This window comes from Callorhinchus milii, unplaced genomic scaffold, assembly GCF_018977255.1.
Source record: "Callorhinchus milii isolate IMCB2004 unplaced genomic scaffold, IMCB_Cmil_1.0 Scaffold521, whole genome shotgun sequence".
Classification (NCBI taxonomy): Eukaryota; Metazoa; Chordata; class Chondrichthyes; order Chimaeriformes; family Callorhinchidae; genus Callorhinchus; species Callorhinchus milii.
The window spans coordinates 23,627-42,290 of NW_024705262.1; positions in this window are offsets into that span (position 1 = coordinate 23,627).

The following is an 18,664-nucleotide window of genomic DNA, read 5'->3' on the forward strand; positions in this document are numbered from 1 at the left end:
CGATAAGCCCCCCAAAAGTTACGACAGGAGAAATCAGAAATGTATTATTCTAGGCTAAGCGTTTTTGGTATCGTGTATATTTGTAGGTGTTCTTTACACCGCCACGATTTGAGTTCTGTGACCTTTCACCAGGTGCGGGGATAAGGAAGACCCCAACGTTTGACTCTAAAAGTGAGTGCACTTGAAGCTAGATCGCTGTCATCTAAGCGCGGGGTGCAGGTCCATAGCGTACCGAGATGAGTGTCCCGCTCGCACTAGACTTTCCCAACGCGGAAACCGCCAACATCGCGCAGACATAATTAATCCACGGTGTTTAGCATCTATGGGGTGGTACTCACAGTACATAAGCATAACTGGGGATTTACGATCACCTTCAAACACTCATCTCTGCGAACATAACGATGGTTTAGGGTCAAGCCAACCAGCGCCATATATGCCGTCAAGAGCCAACTCCCATCGTCTAGCCATGAATCTCGTCGGCGAGCATAAATGCACGTGCGAACAATAGTTCGACACTTGATTTTAAGAGGGTGCGAGAAGCGAAAGGTAGTAAACTAAGCTCGAATGGGCGTTGTCCAGAAGCTTAACGCATCGATTCACAACGGAGAATATCTAGATTAACGTAGTCCCTTGGGGGGACACCAAGTATGTTCTCGTAGGAGGCGTTCGCGCGGTGCCAACCTACAGGGTCTGATACCCTTGGATTTCCGACCTTTGTCAGCTTGGAGAAGCGGCTGCTTGACTACGGGATATACGGACCTCCCCCCGCAAAACGGGAATCAGGCAGTCTAGAGTTACGACTCTGCTGGCTTGGAATGAATACGGGCGACAGAGTAGACTGTTAATATGCAGATCGACGCGGTCGACATATGCCACATGGTGGGGTATTGGACCAAGTGGATTAAGGTGGGGGAAGCACTTTGCTTAAGTTTCGATAAATTACTAATGGGACTCTAATCGAAGGGTAAAGAGTTTACGACAGTTCAGAATGGGTAAATATGTAAGGAAGCGACCGGACGTGGGAACGCATCACCAGCAACGGAGGCTAACTACATCTGTAAACATGGTCGCTTCGGAGCGGACGTCGGGTAAATCGCTGCTCAACACCCGCGATTTCATGCGTGTGCTTGATGAAACGACCGCAGGGTGTGAAGTATGTTACGAGTAATCTCCATATGATTCACGGAATAGCCTTGTGTGATTTGAATTGGTGACTCTGTGAGAGCCTACGAACAAAACCGACTGGTTACGGGTACGACGTTTTCGACTACGCTCTGCTACTTAATTTTAGTTTCGAAACTTACCAAAAGGTCACGCTCTCTGGATTAAAGACTAGGGGGAGTCAACACGGTTAGGAGAACCGTGATTAAGCTTGATGACAAACATTCAAGCCAGACATAACCCTGTGAGTAGGCGGACGGAGACCAATTGGACGCCCCAGAGCGAGGATATGTGCACCGGTAAACGTGGGTTTGTCACTAGTGTCTGTGCTGTGTTGGATAGATTTTCACGGTGGACCGGGACCACGCCGGCCTCTGTCCGTCCACGGACGGCAGATCCGTCGAGAGCTCCCTCTCGCCAGGGGTTAGTTAATCTGCTGACAGTTAAACCCCCTGATCGCCTCCGGCCACCGGTGATCTTCTTAAGTCTCAGCCCGTCCATGATTAGCGCAATCCGTAGCAAACAAGGCGTCATGATGTATGAGTACATACTGAGACCCTTCAAAGGCGGATAACTACGAGTCTGTTACGTCCAACTTTTTGAGGTTCTACCGCTAGCCACCCCATTGCCAGCGAATTTTCACTGCCTAACCAGTCGAGCCCATTGCAAAAGGACTGTCCGAAGTCAATAGATTAGGAGGTATAATAATTGGATGACCTATCTTGCTGTTTAGATTTGCCTTTCTAAGATGGTCTACGCCCGACTAGGGTTCAGAGAGGTTCGAAGAAGAAGCGAGTGCCGATCGACGTTGTTAGCGTCCATCGACACAGCTATGCGTTGATCTATCGGGAGCTCGGCTAATGAACCTCATGTGTGGTTGCAGCAATCGGAACGGGATGTCAGCTATGCAGCGATAGTGATGGCATTCGTAAGGCATATAGGCTGCTAAAAATTCTTGTCGAACCAGGGACCAATAGTGCACGAGAGCGGTCAAGTACGTGGTTACGTGAGGGCTTGATTTAGGCTCGTATGACTTCGGAAGATAGCTAATGCGATCTTACACTATGCATCGATGGATCGGATCGACGTCGCGGGCGTGTAGACAACAGTAATCCAGACTTGGCGACCGAGGACCCAGGGAGGTATGTTATTTTAAGTGATATCACGAAAAGCGCAGGGGCATGGAATAGCCGACAGGATGACGTACAAGCCCATGGGATCGTGTATGGTGGACCTTGACACTGTTCTGCAATTCGCTGCAGCTCGCGCATCATTGGAAAGCACAAATGTGAAGGTCACCGTGGGACGAAGCAATCAGCCAGACAAAAGCGGATGGCCGCACCACATTAAAAACAGGTAATGGCTGACTTCGCAGTGGTTACAAAGACACCGTGAATGTGTTTATCTGTCCCCCGCAGTATACGACTCGTCCAAACTGAAAGATAGTCACGGGTCTGACGCGTAGCTTCTATTTGAATGTCGTCCAATACTGGGGGCTTCGAACTGATGTCGGTCCCCAAAGAGATCAGGGTACGTAGTTGGTTAGTAAGCCCTGAGGCAAATCTCCTTGTGATCGTAGAGCTACTGCATACAATCGGAACCGATAGAGATGACTCATCTGTGAGCATAAGTCTCCTGAACCTGTATTCATACATCTCTGCCATAGAAAACGAGAAGTATGTACTGGCGTTGACGGTTTTTCATTAAAGTAATGCTAGTCCCGACGGGAGCTAGAAGTACCCAGGCACAACGGGACTGCGATCGGATGGTTCACGACCGGGGATAAACGATGTTCAATGTTTGGGATACCCGTAGTTTATAATCGCACATGGCCAGAATCCGGAGATCGGAAATAACGATCGTACGCAAGACTTCTAAATTCTAGCAAGGTATTCGAGTCCTTAGGAGTTCGTTGTAGAATCGTACCCGGGAGTGGAGGCGGCATGGTACCGCGGCGTTAGTAGCATCGGAGTAGGTATCCTTACTCTACCCTTTAAACCACCTGTTGTGCGGACCAATATCATCTCAAGTTTTGTTTCAATAAGGCCTCAAGCTAGACGACATGGGTACCCTCCAACGTTCAACCCACTAGCGTCCATTAGTCAGAACCCCTGGCAGATGCGGGTCGGATGTAACTAACAGGGGAAGACGTGCTAACTGCAAATTGATGCGAGAGTTGTTTTCCCTAGCGATCGTTAGCTACAGAGGACCCCGCTTTTTGTTCATGCATAGCAGCTACCTCACTCTGATCGTGTATACCAGGTTGTATGCGCACTAGCCAAAGGCTGGCAGTATAAAGTACCTGAACGGCTTGACGATAACTACGGCATGCTTGACACATGTATGCCGTTGGTGTGGGAGGAGTAGAGTTAAAGTTCCTAAACAAGTAGTTAATCGCGAGTGATTTTCCATTGATTCGAGTGGCCACGGGCTCCAATACACTGCAAGCGGCACGCCTTTTAAAAGCACTTCTATGGACACATGGCACCGTTTCTGTGCACAGGGGCAAAAGGTGATGCCTCCCCCCATTGATGACCAACGGGTTTTTGTGAACGGTAATTGGGTCGTCTTGCCTTGAACCGCTAGAGTTGCTAAAGAGTGGGTTACCACGTCCTAAACATACCTAGGCAGTCTCACCTTCCTCGCCTCAACACATGGTGGGTTACTTGGAGGAAGCGCTGATTAGGACTCTGCCCTGATCTCGTCAATTACTGGCTGCGAACGTAGAAAGAAAGGTGCTTTCTAAGTGATACACGCACCGCAGGTTCCCTTGCTGGATCGGCGTCATCCCGTACGGGTTAACTCGCGAAACACATAACCTCAGATGTTGATTCCGAGGTGGGTTCAGACGTGCCCCCCGCAGTGACAAATAGTCAAGCGCAGTTCTTCGATGTAGCATTCCAATTATGCGTAAGGTGTCAGGAGACCCCAAATGAATTTAGTGCACGTGCCGGCAACTGTTAGGCCCCTGCCTTACCGGGTGCAACTTCTGCGCGACCTGAGGACTGGCGTTTTGATTAAACCAACGGAGATGAGAAGGCACGCTTCGGGATTCCCCACGTTGAAGCCACACGGGCTTGAGCTAGCATAAGGTCTCAACTGATTCAGTCAATGTTGGGGCTGACGATCTGCGTCACCATCGACCTGCCCGTCTCGAGCCGGACCCGGGGGGTTCGTTCTTGCCGGGCTAGCTGGTGATTGACTCGACCTGCGATACTTCTCAAATACAATTCCCAAAGTAATGGACCTATATCCAAGTTGACTAATGGGAGGGACTACGTGTCTGGTGCGCTAGACCTGTGCCATCCGACCCCATTTGTTGAATCTCTGTCGGGTTCGGCACGGGGATCGTATCAAGCATCAAACATACATGATCGCCCTGAACAAAATACGTTGCCGCTTGGTGGGGGCATATACGAGACATTTGAGTTATCCATAATCTCGACGTCCATTTTGTAGATCATCATCTTATGCTATTGGGGACTTCGGCTAATATCGTTGCTCCCTCAGCAGCGGTAGACTGTGGATGTTCAGCAACCTGACGCACACGTTCGTGTCTCCACTCGCTGAATTTGCTCCGACGTAACTTCTCAGCATTAAACTCATCAGCGTGGACTTGACCTTCAGAATTCAGACAGTGAGCTTCCCTTGCTAGTGCGGTACATGACACACAATCACATCACACGTGTGTGTCGTGCAGTAGTTTGCTTCGTCAGGGGACGTGTCTAACGCTCTTTAACATATTCGTGGGACGCGCTGCTTGACGGAGACAAACCGATTATCTGGTTGGGAAGGAGTCATTGACACCCTGATTTGCGAGCGATAACATCACGCTGGCTCGAGGTGTAGCTCTCGGCAGCAAAAATGTCTTAACCAGACCGGTTGTTGAACAAGGAAAGTTTTGGTTTCACGGGCCGTCGCGAAGACTTCTTCGATGAAGTTGGAATCGGAACCTAAGATGGGGGATATTAGTGCTTTTCATTTAATTGGCCGATTGTTTAGTAACAGCGTAATACTCTCCCGGCTTTCGTGTGCTGTCCACCTCCAGTCGCCAAGGCCGGGAGCCTCGGCCGTCCAGGATCTCGCTGGAATTTTAAGCAGCCGAGAGACCGAGCTCGCCGATTACGACGATTAGGAAGTGGCTAAGAGGACGTAGATATCGATATGCTCGAGGGAGCCCGCGCCAAGACACGAGCAAGGGGACGTACCCCAATAATTAATAGTTCAAAGCCAACTAGTTCGCCTCTTCAAGTAGGCGGAAACTCCAAGAACATCCATAGCATTTGCGCATAAATTTTCGCAGCTTTCCTCCCAGCAAGAGATCGACCCTGAGGGTTCAGAGAGAGTTGCGATTAACTAGGGTGGTGGCGAGAGTAAGTATCCAGAATTTTATGACGGCAGACCTCAATTTTAAACATCCACAGTTATAACGGCAGTACCAACTGTATGTGCTAGATTTTGGCATTTTCCTCTTTTAGGAATGTGACGAAGTCTTGCACGTCGGCTTTCATGGACGTCTGTATGCGTACCTCTCTGTGGGAACCCTTGCGATTCGTGTTCGCGTGCGACCGCAGAACGGCCGGGGTTAATGTCCTATTCTTCCCGCGGTATTGAGATCACTTCATTTCCCATCCGCGCGCCATAGACAAACAATAAAGTGGGTATAAGCCACAGAAATATCACACTTCTGAGCTTCAGCTGTACTAACTGGCAGCGGTTTAGTCATTCTTGCCTAGTGTGAAACAGAAGAGACGTGCGTAGCCCTGCGTTAGCAAATCAAGCGCCAAAAGAAAGCTCCCCTATAGATCTATAGGAGGGAATTCTCAATTCCACCCGTATAGCTACAGCTATCGCAGCTAGCCGGTCGGAGGCAGGTCGCGGTTCCAGAAACAGCACTCAGTCGTGCAATACCTAACCTGGACTGCGAGGCTCCAACAACACCGTCTTCTCGCTCGGGATGGACAGGGCCGTCGGTCATATGGGAATAGGAGCATCGCGAACACACCTCAGATACGAGGGCGTTTTTGGCTAGCTAAGGATGTCATAACGGATCTGTCAAAAAAGAGAACTCGCCCATCTCGTCTTGAAAACTAATCAGCTGGTTCAGGAACACCTCGTTGTGAGTAGAGAGTCGGTGAGCGCTAAACAGGTCTAATCGCCTATCTCCCTGTCCGCTCAATGATGAGTGTCGGAACTCATGTTAATGGATGAAGGGTCTTCGTGGATAATAGCGTTAGTGTGAAACTCCGGTAAGGAAGCCATCAAGTGACCAAAGTCGTTGACAATCGTATTGTGCAGGTGGCTCAAGTCGGATAACCTCAGTCAGGGCGTCATGACCATAGTTGCTGAGTTTTTTCTCACTAATGGTTCGTGTGAGAGCCTAAGCATTCAGAAAAGTGTCCACCCTCTTGATTGCAGATATAAGCCATTTACTTTAAAACACGGACAGCCTTCTCTTAGGTAGTCGCTTCAAAAGATCTACCGCCGAACGGTGACTCCGTGCAAGAGATACGCAGCCAACCATTTCATGGTTATGTGTGGCAGATTCTAGGTCTAATCTCGGAATTCGTTTCCATCCAAGAGAGGAGAAGGACCGAGGAATGTTACCGGTCAATGTCTCTATTCCGCGAGACGTAAACGCCCCTGATCCTATCAATCCCCAACGATGGGGTTAGGTATCCCCAACTCACAAGTATTTTCGTCCTGGTCATTAGGTTAACATCTCAACATGAGCGAAGCATTAGTTTCACCCTGCGCATCCAGTTCGTTCAATGGGTCAGAACGTTGAACGCGTAACGATACCCTGATACGCGCAGGGTAGGCGTACTTTTGGTGGCGCACCGAGTAGTTGTAGTCGGCGTGGCGTTCTTCCTACGTCCATCTATTGCTTGGATGACCGCAAAAAGACGCTATCTGTGAGGTCTTAGCTGGCTGTTATCCCTTTAAGTTGACTACCGCTGCTCGTATAAGGGTGGGTGTATTCATGACACCCCTGGTACAGTACCCGTAGTTTCTGTATACTCACGTTTTTTGGGATACCAGGTCGACACGAGCTTATCAACCCTTAGAGTAATGAAGTGACGAGTAGTGTAGAGTTAAACTTTAGGACTCAATAAACATTGTCCAACTCCAAACTTGAGGCTGCTCAAGGCATCTAATATGCTCCCGTCCTCTATATAATAAGTCGCGCGACGAGACGAAAACCACAAAAAACTTTTGAGTGGCCGATCTCACACTTTACTAAGCCCCACACTTGGAGAGTAGCAGGAACCGTGTGACTGGAAATTCGTACCCTGGTAGTTCCAGACTGTTAAAGAAATGTCGCGCCACTATATCACCGCATGACATAATGGAATCACGGCACGCAAATGCTAAGATTTAAATGATGAACAACTGTTCCTCCAAAGAGCTGAGTTAAAATACCAGGTAGTAGCCTTGCGGGTGACCGCAGGTTTACGCTCCCGTAACGTGGCGATTGGGTAACGACTGTTGCCACTCCCAAAGCCGCTCGGATCGCTTGGAGCTTAGGGTCAACGGACGTCCTTGGGAACCCGCGGACACGGTGTAGGCCTTACAACCAAGGTTAAGACAGAGTCGCAGCTCGTTTCTTGGCGGGTCACTTAGCTTCCCCGTGTAACAGTACATATCCCGCCGATGTCAGACATCGTGACCGGACTATAGCGGAGCCCCTGAGTTATTGGTGACCGTATCAGAGACACACATGTACCGATAATCGGCCACGCAGAGTAGCCTAGTGACGATTAGTGTTCCTTTACGGAGCCATATGACCTAACACTGGGGTTTCCTTATTGACGGAAGCAGTTAGCTGTAAACGCAGTATGCTGTGTTGTCGTCCGAAGGGCAGAGATAGCCGAAGAGAAATCGCGGACGTTGTAGTCTGGGACGAATGTTCAGTCGCGCAACGAGTTTCGGAGCCGATATGAGCTATCTAATGTATTGTCACATAGATCGGTTTGAGCTGTACCACTAGATGCTTGCCATAACTTTCGAATGCGTATATCTGCTAATGGTCGAACCGTTTCTTTTTAAACGCGAGTCAAGCTGAGCACTCGCTAGGAGTAAGCGGCATGTAGTATAGTATGGACGGGGGCACGATCCCCTTAAACCGTTCCCGGGAGCGGAAGCGAGGGGGCTATGAGATGCTGCACCAGGCAGTTAATAGCTCAGATTCTCCAGTTTAAATAAAGCGTAGTGGCAAAAGGGTGGCATAGGTAGAAAATCCTGACACTTAATGGAGGAGGAGTTTAAGTACATAATTACAGTTCCCGAAGACGGTTTGGGCCAATCCAGCCGTAGAAGCGCATGCTGCACGGTTCGCATGGTAGAAGGACCGTCGGAATGAGGTTACCTAACTTTCACCTGACGAGCTACTCTCAACTGCTAGAGTTTCCGCGGCATACCCTGAGCGTTGCAGGAAATGAGGATTTATTTGTGTCTTTCGACGGTAGTCCTAATACGGACTTCCAAGGCCGGGCCCGTAAAAGCCGTTAGCGTGCGAGCAAATAATGCCCTAGGCAGAACCTGATACACGTTAATTACGCGGTCGCTTTCTTGATGAAGCCGGCAGATTATAGCGGTGAGTCTTGGTCTGATTTCGGCGGCTATATTCTCTGGAAAGTATACCCGCACACTGGGGCATGTGGGACATCTTATCTAACGACATCCTCGGTTTCAAGGCAGGGTTGCCGGATACACGGCGCCGCACCGTATTACAATTGAATTGGACCTCGTTTTAGCGGTCCGAACGACTACCGTAATGGGACGCGGGTTTTGAAGAGCTAGCTCCATCCTAGAGGAGCGGGGTAGTAGCATGCCGCGTTAATGGCTGTCTTGAGAAACGTGGGTAGTTCTCGGTCCCTATGCGAGATCCTCTATCTCACGAGAGTCCTTAATAGCATAGCCCCCATTTGAAGACATCAACACCGACGCTATCGTATATTTCTCTTATACAACATACTGAGTTCCACCCCAAGGCGTACCATATGCACTCCCGCATCTGGAATTATAGGTTGGGAAAACTGCTCGGTGCGTTTCGGAGTATTCGGCTTGGTTTCCTCGGTTGCGTGCAGGGGATATCTACCCAATTGCCTTTAGTTCTTATGCAGCCGCAACCCACCCTGCGAACGGGCAACTCCATTGGGTGCCGAATTACGTTGAACCACAGGCGCGGCATAGGGGCGGACCAAATTTCGCCGAGACTGATAGTGTTCTTCAGATCATTACTTGCTTGTTGCCTGATGATAGTAGACACGCACTTTTGGCCTACGTCGGTCGTTTTGTGATGAATATTGTGGCTACTTCGTGCGGAGTTAGCGGTCATTTCCAGTAACCACGGTTACTGACGTGATTCGAGCCAAATCGTTAAGCCTTTTATATTTGTGGCAACGTCAAAGGCAGAGAGCACAACTGTTTATTTCTCAGAGGGCGAAAGAGTGTTATCCAGCTTTAGCAATCTAATTGCGTCCGCACAGCCCAGTGTGCCTCAAAGTTCACAGTTTAGCTGTTGTGTGAATGGGCGTGTTTATAATTCCCTGTCGGGCCGCAAGTAAGTGAGTTTGCCGTGAAGACACCTGACTTGCCTTGATGTACCATGAAAGCACGGCGCTCAGGGATGGCATATATAGGGGACAATCCCCCCGTAGCTCCGTGTGATTATATGCTTATAAATAAGAAGCACATCTTTAATAGTTGCAGGAGGTACCTGGAGATGGTGTAGGAAAGCCACCCAATGTAGGCTCCGTCCACATCCAGCGTGACAAGGATCCTTCCGAGTACGTTCGTATTCAAGTGAGTGATCGGGCAGCCTTCAATTCCGCACCACCCCTACCCATAATGAAGCCTGAGGCTATTCAGGGTACGCTAGGGCAGTTCCCGTAAAGCTATGTCGATGGCGACTTGAGTGGGAGTGTCCCCTACAAAATACTGGATCGTAAGCAATCCCGAGTATTGGCGGAGTCTCACTTTCCGTGGGCAGTGGGTGTGATTAGTACGCTGTAGGTCCTAATTTCCAGACGCATATGTGTGCCCTTGGTCTATTCGAAACCCAAGCGTTTATGAATACATCCCGCGCAGAGCAGACGATAAACACAAGTCACGACCCAGGAACTCGTTCGGAACGGTAGGATCATAGTATTGCAAGTAGATAAACCGTGTCCGGGAAGGTGGGGATGCGATTGAAGAAAAGGGACTAGGTGCATGAACATAGTGACAATGGCTAAGCCCTATCGCATGGTGCCAACAGGCGGCGATACGTGATTACTCGACAACCACATCAACCGCTCCATCACTCGGTGAAGAATCTGTTGCCTTACAGATATTGTCTATAAATGAATGACACTCGCTGGGAGAAGTACACCACCTCTGTACCTGTAACGACGAGTCTGGACCACACTGTTAATTTCGTTCAGTGTTTGTATCCTCAGACGTCCTTTCTCAAACAAATTCCGGTCTTGACATCACTTGGACCCGTATGAAAGTCGGGGATGGGGTGAAAATTGGTCGCAAAAGTCGGACAAATCTTTCTAGCCACGACCTGAACAAACCACGGTTTATATTAACACTGTCGTCACCCCTTGTTTACAGCGCATAAAGTCTAGTCGTGGGAGGGCCGGAAACTGTATTTCTTGTAAGCGAGTATCGTCTCTCAATGAAACTGTGGCGGGCCTAACCGCGTTGAGACACTTCTCGCTTATGTAAAGGGAGTCATTACTTCGGAGAGATAGAGAAAACAATGCTTAAACTGGAGTTTGGGTTTGGTGTTTCGGAAACACCGTGAGTATACTACCCCATACAATAGCGGAGTTAAAATAGATGCTGAGGCGACAGCGTTCAACAAAATTTGCACCGCGGTTCCGACTACCATAGGGGTAGGTCAGTTAGCGGAGTCGGGAAGCCCTTGATCCGCTTTAATCCACACTGCGGTTCCGTCTTGTAGGCTCTGCTCAACTGAGCTGTCACAAACCGTGCTCTCCGGACTGTTAGGAAACATCCCGCGGGCTCGTGCGGACTCTGAGTCGCCTGTTATGACCACTGACCTCGGCAAGCATAATAAGTTGAAGATATTTTCCCGTGCTCCGGTGTTCAGCACCTGTATAGATTCATCACAGATCTCGTCGCAGAACGATCAACGCCTGATTCAATTGAGCTATTTCTCAGAATTCGTCGGTTCTGAGACAAATTGGGTCGCAGAAGACCCGTTGAACGTCATCACTCATGTGTGGCAGCTGTTGGCCCGAGGATTCATGCAACGCCTTTCTCGCACGTTATTTCCAAGTCCCCAAAAATCGTTATCAATAAACCGGGGACCACTCTGGCAGTATATGCACCAAGAATACATCTTGACCCTTGCAAGTTCGACTATGGATATTTGAGGGCCACAATAAGATGTGTTTTACCCCTTTGTTCTACTCCAGAATACTTCCAGGAATGGGTATACCCCATGCTCATCTAACCTGCTTGTAAACTGGAACTGTCTGTAGATCAAGGTAGTTGTCGTTTGAGATAGAATCGGGAATCCCTTTGACGCCGGGCATTATGATTTCGCTTGTACAGAATTGGATTATTCCAACTGCAGCTTCTGAATGGTGGATCGGATTTGCAGGTACAAAGAATGGCTCGATGGATAAGACTAAGTTCCGAGGCAATCGTGCGTTTAACTAAACTAATTATTGCTCACCCGCCTCGTCACAGATCGGACTTCGAGTGTCATTTTTATGCCAACAATAGCATCCACAAGGTGCTGCGGAGTGTACGACAGCCCTACAGGTATTGATCAGGGTTCAGGATGGGACATACAAGTTACCAATTCACACAATTCCCTACCCCGATTTTGGCTTTTGACCAAACTGAGGAGAAACCGAGCATCATTGCGCGACTATCGGTGCCGGATGAGTGGTCGTTATCAAAGCGCCTGTACTCATATAAGAGAGGTCCGGGCGACTCGGCCTGCCTCGATGATCTATCAAGAAACCATGGGCTGTATGAAGCGGCTTGTTTTGTGAGTAAAAGCGTTATTTAGGAGCTAGCGCCATCATTCCAAAATGTTCGATCACCTCAAGCACGGTCACGCAGTCACTTGGTGGTGAATCCACCTTGCGTGTTTATCTCTATCGAATCTGCCGCCGGTTAGCGGATTATTTACATGGGTACTGCAACAGCAAGCCGCCCTCGTTACCGATTGTCCTCACACAGTTGCAATTTCGACCATGGAAGCTACCTTCAGATACATTGCTCTGTGGCGCCGTGCTCCAACAAGACTGTCTTACCTTACACGAAGGATCTGAGTCGAGACCCGATAGGTTCTCCCCAGCTGAATACATTAGAATAGAGACATTAACCTAAATTAAGGGCGTAGGCCCTAGTTATCGATCAACGTGCAAGGTGCTAGACATGAGGCGACGACCGGGAAGCCAGTGCATCGTAGTCAGGGCCGTAACAGGCGAACACTAATTGTCGGTGCCAAGGCAACTGGATTACTATCACCATTGACGAGAGAGGTAGTAGAAGACCTAGGTAGATCAGTTCAACTAGGTCTCAGGGTAGGTGAAGTATACCGCGTGTGGCATGTATGTTACTCTCTGTTAACAATGGCTAAACTTGTATTCAGATTAGAGGCTTACTTCGCAAAGCAGGGTGGAGTATACTCGCGTATTTTGAGCTCCTCGTATAGTTGACCCAGATAACTGGCACTTCTCCACATTCATTCCGACACAGCATAAGTAATCCGAACCATGCATGCAATAAATGTGGTGGAGCAAAGAACATTGCCAGATGACCATATAGCTAGTTTTGTAAGCCGTATTTGCGCTTATGCACGATGGGAGTTTAAACACTTACCGGGTAGGACAAGAGATGCTATCGCCAGCCAGGCGACATACCACGAGCTAATTGACTTTCAGAGGCTTCCGTGTCTCGCTTTAATACGGACTCCGAACAGATTGCACCAGAATACGAATCAGATGGAATGGCCGATTAGCATCAGCAAGATACTCGCAAATACCATAAAGGGTTATCCGTAGTTGGGGTAATCACAGTCCCGGGCACTTCTATAGACCGTCATAAAATCACAGTGGGGGTTCGAGCCTTAAGTCTACTGATCCGCCCTCGCTCGACGATTGACTTTAAGGCGTAACTACTAAGAAAGGGAAGCGTTCAACTGGAATTCTCAACTTTATCCTATGATCAGCCAGGTGGATCCGGCTTGTGTAGAGTCCGGCTTCTCCATGACTGCACCCAATGCAGACACCAATTTGTGAGGGTTACCGAACACAGCTTTATTTCCCTCGAGCAATTCTGCGGGACGGGTAGGTATAGTACGGGAGGGAGGACTTCCGGTGTAACGACAAGTTCTGTAGAATCAGTGGCCGATGCAATAATCGGCACGGACTGCGATCATGGCATAACGACGTTTTAACAATGGCACAGGGCATTACCGTTACGTATATACAGAACGCGTGTTGAGACGGAAATGCTAGGGGGAAAGATATAACTAAAGATTGTCCTACGCTGAGCTCTCACAGGATGCTTATACGAAGCCCATCAGGCTCCTCATGTAGATATATACACGCATTGCCGCTACCGTAACTTACGACGAGAACGATTGTGCCGCCACTCCCTTCATCTCATCTGGACAGTAGATAGTAAGATTTCCCTAAGCTTAATCTGCCAGACGTTCTGATGCGAATTATGTAGATGACGCTCAGAGCACCATCCCGTGATTGTTTTCCCCGTGTGCCAAGGGATTCTATAGCCATCAGAGGGCTAACAGTATTTTCATCGTTCCGGGTGTTCGTCGATGTCTGCATTGATTGCGGGTATAAACGCACAGGTCGAAACCATGCATGTCTTATAGGATGCCTCAGGCAGCTCTCAGGTTGATAAAGTTGAATACTACATATTCTCGATCTCCCAGCCGACTGTCCCGAGTCGAATGTTTTGGCCCAGTATTTGCAAAGCCTTGCAAAATCCAATCTTTAGGTTGCACTACTCATCGTTGCAGTATTCACGCTCTGACTTGGATCCACGTGGGCTCCGCGGACACCCTTCAGGACGATTGACACAATTGAGAGTAATTTGCGGGTAGTGCGATCGGCGCCCCTGACCGGAGCGTGGTGAACCGGACGGAGTATCAACCGCCAGCCCCCCCTAGGCGCAGGTACCAAAAGTTAGGTAAAGTGGCCCCGCGACTGTACGCTTAGAAGTAACCAACAACCCCCAAAAGTCACCGATTTTCGCACAATCAATTCAAATTCGGAATTTCGCCGAGCACCCGTCAGGGATGAGAGAACGATAGGATTTGATGATCCGTGATGCTCATTGGTAATTCAGAAAGATCTATTTTGCATTACTCGTCTAAAGGATAAAGAGCCCCGAGGCCACTGAGCAACTTACGGTAGGCCTCACACAAAACCACATAGCTCTGACCAAACATGCTGACCAGACATGAGCTCCGCAATCCAAGAAAGCTGATTACCAATGCCCCACAGCCCGCAATGGTAACACCCCATTTCAACTAAGTAGACCTGGCTGGGCTGAGTAAGGGGACGCAGAACTTTAAACAACAACGTAGTAAACTAATTCCCTGATCATCATTGACTCATCTGTAAGAGTAAAATTGTGAAATACATTTAAAGAATGAAAGTATGTTACAGTCTGACGCATGTCCCCGGTTCCGGCGCTAGTCATCAGTGTCTAGCTACTAGTTTCATAGCGCCTACTGATTAGCTGGTTGAAAGAACACCGTTAAGTGGCGGAAGCCGACAAAGCGTACATTTGATTATATTATAGAGAGAACGATGTTTATACAGATTATGATGGATCAATGTCAAAATCAGTATTTAGTTCAAGTTTCAGGCGTATACGTATTAAGGACGACTTCGCGACTGAAGACCAATCTCAATCACGCTAAAAAGAGGCTTTAAGGGTTGTAATCCTTGTGAGCATCCTGGGCAGTGGCATATAACAACCGAGAACTCCTAACAAATAGGTCTGGTACTTGGCAGGTAACTCAGTTACTCAAGACACTCACTCTCCATAAGATGGACGCTCGATGCGAAAATCAAAATGAGCTTCCCGGTTCGACGCAGCTTCTGGACGTGATACGGCGTAACCGTTAGCGCGTACGAGTTTGGTTCCCAACGAGGCGGAGTTAAATCTATAACAGATAATGTCAGTTCCGACGAGAATAGCAAGTAGAGCTTTTGCGGAACATATCTTGGCCGGTGCCTTATAAGGATAGCTACTAGAGTCCTATCTTAAGTCGCATTCTCGGTAACCCGCTCGATGTGCACTAGAAAATTCACGAGAGCTTGTCAGATGCGGTCGAATTCCCTCATGATGCGGCGCCTTTGGGATAACTGGACGAAAAGGGGCAGTGACTCTACGAATACGCCCTGATTGATGCCGGTCGCTGGAAAACGGAATTCGCCCCCAATAGTAATTCAGCAACAGTTGCCTAGTGCGTTCCATACTTTGAGCTATCTCATAGTTTCTCACTCCGTGGGTGGGCTGATGTGCCTATTTGGACAAAAGTGCCAATGATATAATAGCGCATGGCTAAACTTCAAAAAGAATACCTACTACCAATTGAGCTGTTCGGTCGTTTCGTTTGGAGGTTAAATACTTCTCGCAAGTACTCGTGGCACGAGTGCGTCTTCAGCCCAAAGTACCTTTTCACGCATCAGCACCTGTACACCGATATTCGTGGCGCAATGCCAGCTGACTCCGTCTGTCTTGACGTTGACTGGGCCCCAGAGAGCGTCAGCTCGGATCGGTCCTATTTGTTATGGCCAGGAAGACTCAATGCTATTGCGCGCTTGGCTAGCAAGATGCATTAAGAGGAGAGGCTGTCAGCCGCCGCATCCCGCTATGCATTAGCTAACATTGGTTCGCACTAGTCATCTCACATACACGGTGCACGCCGAGCCGGCCGTCATGAGTAACGGCTCAACTATTGACCCTGCCCACTGACAATAATCAAACCCAAGTCGTGGTTGTTTCAGAGTTAGTTCTGAGACAGGCAACTCTCCTCAATTCGGTGAACATTTATAACACCGCGCTTCATGTCGCCCTCGCTAATCGGGGATATTAGGATGGGCTAAAGCGGGTGTAGGTTTAGACTATAAGTATCATCTCGTCGTGTTGCTGTGCCCAATAGATATGCTCCACCGCAAAACAGGATCATTCAGTATTCAGAGGATCTTTTTCCAAGACCTGCGGTAAAACAGAACCTGTGTGCCTTTGCCCAAAGTGCGCTATGCGCGACCGGATGTCATCTGTACAGCGGAAACGCAGGCAAGTGGTTAATCACTTCCACGAGAAAATGGCGATCCTAAGTGCCCGTCAGTAGGAACTCACAACTTTACTATTTATCGGGGGTTGTTTTGTCAGATGCAAGAGATCGTCTGGAGTATCTTGGTGAAAGTTAGCAACTCCGTTTAAGGAGAAGAGTTAGACTGAAAGATGTTAATAAAATACTGGGCACGCAATATTCGCGATCGTGAGCTAACAGCGGTTTCCCATCTCCCACATGCTAGCGGTTTCGTTGTGATTGGTATATCGCACGACGCCAATACGAGTATTCCCGACCCAAACCTCCAGCGCGAACGGAAGGGCGGAACTCGGGATCGTCATGTATCAAGAGAACATCTCATGTATGGTGCCTTGACCGCACATGAGGGGGAGGCTTAATATTCTGACTCATTTGGTTAAATGTTGATGCTAGGACAGAGGGGTAGACGATGGATCTGGCGACGGCATCGCTGTTTATGTTAAGTTCCTGTGCTCAGATAATAATGTGCCTGACGCGTGTAACTATCTTTACCGAGTCATGCGGGAGTCCCCAATCATGCTCCAAGTCTTCTTCACATGCATATCGTGTCGTTTGTCACGGACTGCGCCTCCAGCAGCTCCCACAGTTCCCCGCGGCTCGTTGTCTACTAATTTGTGTTGTGAAAAGAATGTTCTGAGTTCGAGCATAATTGTTAGAGGATCACATAAGTATTAAGAGTCCTGAAGCACCGAATACTACAATTCTGACAAGGTGTTTATCATTGCTCTTTAGCTGGCGAAAAGTATCCATCGGCTGCACAGGGCATGTTCCCGAGGATACATCCCACAGGTCGGGTCCCGATCTGGATGTCTGGAGACATAGGATATACACAGTCCGAGCTGGCCCGCGTCCTTGCACCAACTTATTCGACCGCGTCATCGTGCGGCTCTTTGTATGACCAAGAAATGTCGTGCAGGCGTTTCGTAGGTCAGGGATCGACCAAAGAGAAGCGGTGGTCACTGTCATCTCATACAAGATGGGTCGTGATCCAGGCTGCTTCGGTATTTGTGGCCGCGCTACGATGTCGTGTAATCGTCTCCGAGAGTGATGACTGAAAGCCAAAGTTACTGACCTCCTCGCTTTCCCACGCTCGACCGTGGGAGCGGTGGCGAGGCCAGACACTTCTGGTAGACTTCATTTGTTTACTAAACTTAGCACGCGATGAGTATCAAGTTGCACCCCAAATCTGTGCAGCCCTGCGTCGGTTGAATCCTTAGGCTCGGTAGGCTGTTTTAAAGATACTCCCACCAAGCGGAATACATAGCTTCAGGCGTAGCCAGGGTGTGGTCGGCTTACTTGCATAATGTTCTGCAGTCAGAAAACTGCTATCGGGATCTAGTGAAGGAGACCGATATTTTCGAGGGTGGGATTTGGTTGAAATATAATTTTATCACATGAATCTGTATGTGCCTGTTGAACATTCACTTTCGGATCGTCAAGAGCCTTTAATCCGACATGTACGTCGTGCGAGTATCTTTATAGCAGCGGAACAATCAAGGCAGGTCTCCCAGTACGGCGTCCAAGCCCGGTACCCGCGCAGGACCTACATCAGCCCCACCTTGAGCAAGTTGCGCGTTGAGCGAGTGGAAGGACACATAGTGTGCTAGTAACAGCAAATTCCAAAATATTAGAAAGTTACAGCCAAGCTTTCGCGTGGTTCGCGCCGGAGGCCTCGGCTCGCCCCATGGCCCTCTCCGGTTTACTGCTTTACATTCCTGGGCCACTAAGTCGGAGATTATACCTTGGGAGCTGCAAGGTATGATGCGTAGCAACAATACCGTGTCCGAGCACCGGTTAGATTTCGCAAAGCACAGCACTAGCTACAAGAGATAAATTGTTTGACGTACCTTCCTCGCCGAGTATCTATTGAAAGGGCTTCGGAGTCATTAGGGAAATGCCATTCTGGAAATCTCTAGGTCGGAAGAATTGTAGCAACATTGAGCGGTTAGTGTCGGGTGATTCTAGAGTGCATCGGGCGATGCTGCGGGCCCAACATGGAAAGTATATTCCTGATAAGCCTCCGCACTTGAACCAGAACGCGCCAACTAGGGTCTACAGGAACCGCGGCAAGTGTAATGCATACCTTCTACTCATAAATACCGACAAACCTATCTTCCGGGAGGCACGCTCTTAAGATTCATATTATTTTCGAGT